Genomic DNA, 9,564 nt, shown 5'->3' with positions numbered 1-9,564 from the left:
GAAGTCAGCAGACTGAAGCCAGTGGTTTGATAAATAAAGACTTAAAAGTAGTATGGATCTGAACAAAGAAGCCCAGTCTAAGTCTAGGAGGTATATAATGAAGAGGAGCAACAAGAGTATGCTTGGGGAAACACAAATCCAAGGTCTGGGAGGCCATTAGGTTCAGGAAAAGTAAGCAGATGATTAGTAAGTACAGACCAAGACCAAGTCATCCAAAGCAACAACAATGACCAAGTGAATCAATAGTTACAGTTATAAGCAGGTGTGTGATTTCTCACCATTTCCCACTCTCCTATAAATTGACCTTGGCCCAGTGCTCTTCTCATTCTAAGCCTCTTTGAATGAATCATCCTTTCTCACGTTTTTAACTACCACCTGTATATTTAAAATTGCCACATGTGTATCTGAAGCCCTGACAGCTATTTGGAACTTTATACCTATATATCTAATTGTTTGTTTTTGTAGCCAAAAATATGTCCAATAGAGACCTCAAATGCAAATCTCCTAATATACCTTGTTACCTTTGCCTAAAATCTCCCTCTTTTCTTGATGTATTTCCTATCTCTGTAAGATCCCCTGCGACCCAATCAGTAAAGGCAGACTCAAGAGACATCCTGAGTTGTCCTCTTCACCATATCCAATCAACTACTAGAGCCTACCAATCTTGCCTTCTAAATTTTTTTTCAGATCCATCTTCTCTATTCTTATTATCAGTGCCTTGAGCACTCATCATTTGTCATCTGCATCAGCTTGAGTCTTTCTCACATATACCAAGCAGTGTCATATTTCCACTCCATGCCTTGTATAGTTCCATCTCCTAGAATGCCCTTCTCCCATTCTTTTCCAGATTAATTCCAAAATTTGTCTCTGTTGACCATCTTCTCCAAGGAATTTCTCTAAAATCTCAGGTTGGCTTAGTGGCCTTTTGCTATGCACCCAAAGTACTTTGTGGATCACTCTGGCATGGTATGTATTAGGTTATATTGGAAGTATAACCTACACTGCCACATCAGAGCAAGCATATGTTGTTGGATGAATATTGGAAGCCAGGAGCAGAGTCCCAGAATTACTGGTACTTTCTATTTACCTCAGGCACAGGAAGATGAGCTTACCTGGGAGTTTCTTTATTCAATTTAATTCAGTAGATTTTCATTGGGCACTTTGTATATATTTTAAATACAAGCATGAGAAAATCTAGTCCCTGTGGTTAGAAACAAAGATTTGAAAGACTAAGTTTAGGTCTGTCACCATTTGTCATCCATGTCCTGTATAGAGTGTTGTTCCTGGGCTATAAGGGGTTCATTCTGAGATCACTGCCAACATTAACCTCCCACCCTTCCAGGGCAGTGACTCATATTAGGACCCACTTGCCCCTGTACCTTAGTCCTAAAAATATTCTTATGCTCTCTTTTTAGTCTACATCCCATGTAATATTTGTTTAAATATGTTAATCTGCTAATTGTGAAGGGTGGAGAATGTTAGGCTCTGTTCTCTCCATCTTCTCTTCTGAACTTGTGCCCCTCTGAGAAAAAAAGGAGTTTATCTTAAATTAGTAATTTATGGTCAAAATTAAGGTATGAGTGATGACATTCTGATGTCAAAGACATGCTTAATCCAATAGTATCCCTCAAATCATTTATAGAGTCCAATTCTTACAACACTGAAAAGTAAGCAGTGAGAAAGGCAAGAACCACTGGTAACACTCCATCTTTTCCACCCTTCGAGTCCCCAGTTTGGTCAAGATAAATGACAAGTTAAAAGAAGAACCTCACAACTAAAGAGAAATTTACATCTGCTCTTTTCAGGTCTTTCAAATAGTTTTCTCTAATCCAGAAAGTGTTTTGTGTCAGAGAAGTCCATACAGGCATATAACTATTATATTTAATAATTGAGGTTATACATGCATCATTTACACAGTGATTTTAAAGCAAATTTAATGAAAAGTTTTTCTCCTATATAAAAAGTCCTCCAAAGGAACTATAGTTAACCAAAAGAGGTTTAAGTAATAAAGATCAATTTAACCATGTAGTAATTTTAAAGGCTACACTCAGTTAACGTGCTGATTTCCAAGCCGGTTACAAATCAAAAGAATTTAGGTCACTTCTTTTAAAAAGTTCCTTCTAAGCTCAGACCCTGGGGAGACAGTGCATCTTGGGTGCAGTCTGGGAATCTACATTTGTTTTAATGAGAAGGTAGGTGATGCTGAAGCAGCCAGTTTTGGGAGATAGCCCTAATGTAGAGAATAAAAGCTTTGTTAACATGTTTGTAAAATTAATGTAAATATTGGTCAATATGAAACAGCAATGGAGCATTTTATATTTTAGTATTGCGTATATAATAGATTCTCAGCCATGTGCCAAGGAGAACAAGAGCTATTGTTTTATGTAACAATTTAATTTCTAGTTCCTAGACCCCATTCTATTTAGATCTTGAAGAGTTAAACTCAGTCCATCTTGGAATCTTCCTAAGGTGGCCCAGTTCTAGGATCTTACACAGCTCAAGGATGTTAGAAAGGGGTCCATCTAGCCTTGGCTATCAGTACAGGTTTTTCAGCCTGGCTACTTGTCTCTGCACATCCCAGAGCTCTTTGTTGCTCCTTTTGAAGTATTATGGAGACAAGAAAACTTTTTGTGGCTGGATATGGTTCCTTCTGCCTAGACAGGATACAGACCCATTCCCTTCCTGGGAGCTTGTCACACTTCCCCACCCCGCTCCCAGTAATGTTTTCAAGAAGCAGGGCTTAACTGTTCCTCTGTTCTCTAATCCTACAAGCCTCCCTTCTCCATTTCCCAATAGCAGTGTTTTTCTGGACCAACATAAGTCTTTCCCATTTTAAGTTTTTCCAAGTCATGGGCTTATGCCATATAATCTCCAACCCACACCACCATACAAGCCCATCCCAGCCTCAGGCTTCTGGAAACCAAGCCAGGAACAGCAATGTTTACACACACCCTACACTCAAACACCTCTCTTACGAGGCAGCAAATTAGGTATTTGTTAAATGGGAAAAGGGAAAGGCAAATATAGGAGAAAAAACTACATCTTAAAATGTTATCAAAACCGCAATTAAATCTAGAAATTCAGTGTAAAATTAAAATTTCAGTCAAATATTCTATAATTTCCTGGTGTCACCAATATTCACAGATACTTTGGGAAAGATACCATTACAACTGAAGAAATATATTTCACCAAATTTAAAACATAATTTTATACTGTGGGATCATTTGATTGAAAGGATCAAAAACTCTAAGACAAATATGAAAGAAGTTATTTGAAATTATTATCAGAGACAATCAAGAACGAAAAAAAAGTTAAATGATTGGACACAGAAAAACTGGCACTGAAAGTCAAGAATTAAGATTACTCTTTTCTCTCATAAATTATAGGGTGCCTCATCTTTGTTTTTTCACTACATATGGCTCTACTATTCTGATTTAAGAGTGGTTTATTCTGTTTCTTTGTGGTTCCGTTAATTTGAAAATGATCTACATTCCATTGTATTGGCACCAACCTTGGCTTATCATGCATTTTCATATCAAATCTTTACTTTCATTCATTTGATTTAGCTTCTCAGTGCCTCCATCTCAAAAGAGCAGAAGAGAGAATCAGATTATTCCAATATCCTCCCAGTACCCAGTCAGGTAAAATCAACTGTACTCCAGGTATGACCACTTTGTGCATCTGTTCCTTCTGGATGTTGCAAGTGAAATAGGTTCTCTAAAAAAAAAAGAAGGGTGTTTGGGTTGAAGGCATGTTGATGTGACCACTAAAAATGGAGTGCCCATTATTCTGAATTCTGAAAAAATTTTGCTGGCACTTTTAAACCTTCTATATGCTATTATGCTTTACCCACAGAATGTTATGTCATTTATTATTTTGAAGATATTATAAATAATAATAATTCTGAGACAATAAGTCATTTCTAAGATTACATAAATACTTTATTTATAGCCTTAACTTTAAAAACCAACCAACCAACAAAGAAATAAAAGTAGGAAAGAGTAAAAATCTGTCAATCCCAAATCTTTTTGTCATATAGCATTTTATATCTGTTAAACCAAATGTCTCTATAATGTTGAGGGTAAGAGACAATCTTAGTTAGTGACTATGAGTACCAAATATGTGACTATCCAGGCATTTATTAATTATTTTTAATTATAAATTTTCTAAAAGTAGGGGTAACTTAAACTAATTTTAAAAGCCCTCTACCACTAGGTGGCGCCAAATAGCCATAATTCATAACTTGTAGCCTAAAATCACACATACACAGGCTATTTAAGGATTATCATTTTTTTTTCTTGTGAAGAGATTCATAAAAATTAAAAACAAATTTTTTTAAGAGTAAGCAACAAAGACAATACATTTTTTTCTAAGTGAATAAAATGAGTTAGTCTTTTTTAATAAATTAAAATAATATGTTAATAAATTCACAATAAATTATTTGTTGAATTTAAATGTTATTTTTCCCCATTAAATAGCTGCAGTATTAGAAACATTTGTTTTTTATTTTTTTAGAAGTATATAATATAACCCTTTCAAGAGATTATGTTTTTATTTTTTAAGCTCTAGTTTTACTGAGTACAGTCCCTCTTATTATACAACGTGCTTTTATTTTAATAGTGATATTCTCAGTCCAAGGATGCATTTGGATTATGATATAGGTGCTGTGGCAAGAGATGCTTTTCTTTACTTACACTTGTAAATTTTTCTCTGTAATACAGGGCTCACCACACTATAGATTTTTGTCATATTGAGGTTTGACTACTTCCATGTCCTCTACCTTGGCTGACAGAGGAAGAGCCCTGGAATATTCGGCTAGTACAGAATGTGACAGCTTGTCTGTTTAACAATGCAAGCCACACAGAGCACATTATACGGATGCTCTGTGCATAGCACTGCCTTCCAACAGTGATTCTAGGTATTCATTTTAATTTCTAAAGCTCTTCATGGCCTAGGACCTGTAAGTTATGTGACGTCCTCATTCCCTATCTTGGCAGTTAAAGCATTAGTAGTTAGTTCCCACATGTGATCATGAACTTAAAGTTTGAAGTCCTGGACTCTACCATTCAATCTCATTTTCTGGCTTAAAAAGAATTCATTTTGCAGTTCTTCACAATACAGAATTTCCTTGAAAATGTGGGTCCTTAATTCAAATTCTATAAAAATTGTTTATTTGTATAGAAGAAAACAGGGACTAACAGAACATAGGATGATTTCAGTTTCCTCAACTGATGGAAATAATATTTTAACATAGGTGTCTATTACAAAAAATTGCAAGAAAAATGAAATTAACAGAATAGCCTAAAATCAGTTTAAATGTAGCATAGTTTCTTGTAATTATCAATCAGTAAACATTTACTGAATATTGAATATGATTCAGATGCTGTATTAGAAAAATGCAAGACACTGCTGCTAATTATACAAAACTAAACTGCTATTAACAGGATAATTGTTACTGATATAAAACAATAATATTGAATTAGTACTTTTTCATTGGATATATACAATATCTTTCCATATAAATTGTTGCTTTGGTAGAATATAAAAAAAAGAAAAACAAATTTTTCAAGATTACAAACTTGCCTGAATTTCAAACAACTAAAATATCTAGAAACTTACTTCAATATGAATAAGTAAAAATAAATTAGCTTCAGTATTCTTAACATACTATGCATGTATATTGTATATGTAATTTTATCAATCAGAAACTAATTAGAAGAAAACAAGGACTTAGTAGGTATTCTATTGCAAATCTGCCTTTTCTGGAGGCATGTATTTTAAATTCCTTCTATGTCCTGAAAAAGAAAATCTAGTAAATTAAAATTATATCCCCCTAACCAGAATCTAGCATATTTGTGACTTGTGATTTCCTACTTCTAAACATTAGTTAATTAAAAGGCTGTACATTTATCAATAAAAAATAGGTTTAAAAAAATGGCTGAAGAAACTGCAGTGGGAGAAATAAAATGTTAATACATATACATTTCTTGACTTTAATTATAATATAACTATGTTTTCTTTAATCAGAAGTGGTGATAGTAAACTGATTTTCTTAACTGCCATTGAGATGACTTTTGCAAAGATTATAACTTTAAAATGGAAAAAAATTCATAAAAGCAATATTTATTTTAATAGATTTCAATTATTAAATGTCTTTTAAGTTATTGTACAACAAAAGCACTCTAGATTTGCTCCGAAGTCCCTTGTTTTGGTTGCTTCTATCGTCTCTACTTTCACTATCTGTTATTACTTTCGATTTTTTCTTATCTGAAGCAAAAATAGATGTAGATTTGGTTTTCTGATTATCTTCAGCTAATAAGGTCTATCAGCAGTTGTTTTTCCAGGAGTAATGGAAATGCTGTATTGCCGAAATCCATCCTTGAACACTTCATGACTAATGTTTACAAAGATACCCAGGAGATATAGATATTTCAGTTTGGGTGTCATCTCTTTTCCACATATTATTGACAAAGGAAAAACTGATTAAAAATGAGTATTGGTTTTAATGGCCAAACGGTGACTTTTCTCTAGAGCCACATTATTAAAGGTAATATTATGACTTTGCATGTTTATAAAGATGATGACATTTGTTTGGTTGTAAATCAGTAGTATCACAAATAGACTATATTTCACGACCATATTTTGCCTATAACATATAGAATACTAAAACAGCAACTAAAAGGAGGGAAAATTTCACAAACCAATCATCTTGAATACATAACTTTCATGTATCCAGATATGTATGCACTGTTGTTGACCCACTACAAAAATAGCATGGATTCATGATTTAAAATATACCACTAAAAATGTATCCAACATGTATTAACTCATTTCGCAGATGAGGAGGCTGAGGCAAGAGGTCAAATAACTGAGGCATAGGTGGTTTGTGCAAATTAAAGACACTGTCCTAAGCCAGAATAGAATACAGACAGATCTCTTAAGAGCTGAAATCTCTTCAAGCCAGCAGAGGACCAAAGATATCATCCACCTAAGTATCACACATACACATCCACTATCCAAAGCCTTTTTCCCATCACAATGGCTCCTTGGCCTGAAGGACAATCTTCGCTGATGGTACCCACCTAGTCTCCAGGCCAGGGACCGTACTCATTCTGAGCTGGCATCATCACTTAGCTGTGAGACATCTTTTGTTCATCTGGCCTTGATCATTTCCCATTGAAACCTTTATGTCTTCCAAGTTGGGTTCCCTCTACCCTGCTAATTCATCTTTTACACTGCTACTAGTTGTTTTTCTAGAGAGTTATTATTATTATTATTATTACCTGGTGATTTTATGGAAAAGTACAATAACATGAAATGACCTCAATCCACTTCTTCAGCCATTTCTCCAATTTTCTCAGACACAGAACATGTTGTCCTTCACTGAACACACCACACACTCATTTTCCTGTGCTTGCACATGCTTCGCCCTCTATGTGGAACACACAGACCCCTGGCCATTCTTTAGGATCTGCAAATGTTATCTCCTCTAGGAAGTATCCCTAACATCTTAATGGCTCACATCCATGATCTCGTACCATCTGCTTCAACAATAGTGCTGGTTACAGGATATACATACGTATATACACATATACATTATTTTTAAAAATGTTAAGACCTACTATTCAACTGGCCTTCCAAAAGACTTTTACCATTTATACACCCACAATGTAATGTCAGTGCATAGTTTTCTGTGTGCTTGCGAACACTAAATTTAATGAATTTTAGAGTTTGGGTTTTTTTATTTTTTGTTTGTTTCTTCACTTGTTTTTTGCAAATCCAATGGAAAATTATATTTGATTGTTGCTTTAATTTCCATATTTATAAATACAGGGGAGAAAATTTATCTTTATTGGTAAAATAGTTTTTCATTTTCTAACTCTGTACATTACTAGATATGACCCAGACATAATATGTCAGATAGTACAGTGATTTCTTTTGTATTTTATGTATTTTACCAATATTTAAGTATTAATAGGTTTAGGTAAAAATACAGATTTATAACTCTCTTCAAAAATCAGATCTAGCAACACTAAGCCTATATTACTTAGTGGCACATTACACTGATACCAAACAGTGGTTATGCCACCCAGAGTGAGTGTGCCTTCTCTCATTTGCCCTGAGATGGCCTGAGTTTCTCAGTTTTATTTCCTCCAAAGCCCTTAGACAATTTGATCTGGCTAACCCTGAACTAATTATTTCTTAAGCATGTACATTTGATATAAATTCTTAAATTAAAAGTTCACCTTTTATTTGCTTTCTTCATTAACCTAATGAGTCACCAAGCCCACTTCATTTGCAAAATGTAAGTGGAAAACAGAGTATTTTCAGATGATTCTTTCTCAAAATATATACACATTTAATCAATAGTTTAGAGCTTCCCTTTTGGGTGTATTTAAAATAATTAAATACAAATTGTTTTAATATAAGACTAAATATTTGATGGGAGTTTTTATTTCTACAAAAGAATAGACTAACATCAAATACAATTGAAGACATTTGAATTTGACATTTTCACTGAGTTGATGTTCAAGCCTGATACACATTTTAAACTGATACCCAAATATTATTTTAACTCTTAGTTTAAATACCCATAGACTGTTTTACACTATATTATCTCCTGAAATAATACATTCAATAATTACCTCAATTATTACGATCTCCATTTTGCAAAAGACACAACTGTGTTTACCTGTGGCATGCCAGGGCACAGGAATTCCCTTTTTATCTGTCATCCAAAGTTGGCATTTGGAGGGGGATTTGCTCAGTGGTTAGTAAGGGCTACTACTCTAGCTGCAGAGGAAATTCTTCCATCTCTGTTGTTGAATTTATTATTTATCAATATTCATTATCATTTTTAGTGCCAAAGACTATACTAAGTGTCAGTTGTAAAAGGGTAAACAAAATAGGCAAGATCTCTGCCATCATTTGACTTACATTCCAATTAGGAGAAATAATAAACAAATATATACTTGTTTAATTAATCAACTAGCTAATTAACGAAAATAGTTCCGATAATGTTGAGGTATAATGAAACATGGCAAAAAGACCAAGGAAGATTAGATGGTGTAAGAAATAAAAAACAAACATAAATAAACATTTCAAAAATTATTTTTTATAGCTCATCCTTAGAGAACCATCCCCAATTACAGGCATCATAATCTATGAAGATATTTATAAAGTAGAATGCATTTATACAAAAGAAATAAGATAGTAAGGGATTGAAAGAACATGCCATACAAAGAATCAATGAAAGAAATGGTGATATTTAGACGGCGAAAGAAAATAGTGAAAAGAAAAGCATGATGCTTAGGTTTAGATATTTGGAATGTTGTCATGAAATAAAAGGAAGAGAACAATTTTATGTTTCATATACAAAGAACTAGACTAGGAATAATAGGAGAAAAGATAAAATTAGTATTTAAGATTTTAACTATGTACCAACACTATATTTTATAAATATTTAATATTGTCATGATTCTTTTGAGATTTTTCTTTTACTCCTTTTTATTAGGGCACTGGGGTCCATGAAGTTAAAAAACAAAACAAAATATGTTCAGATTC

This window comes from Pteropus alecto, unplaced genomic scaffold, assembly GCF_000325575.1.
Source record: "Pteropus alecto unplaced genomic scaffold, ASM32557v1 scaffold22, whole genome shotgun sequence".
In the NCBI taxonomy this organism is placed as follows: domain Eukaryota; kingdom Metazoa; phylum Chordata; class Mammalia; order Chiroptera; family Pteropodidae; genus Pteropus; species Pteropus alecto.
This window is presented reverse-complemented; position numbering follows the sequence as displayed.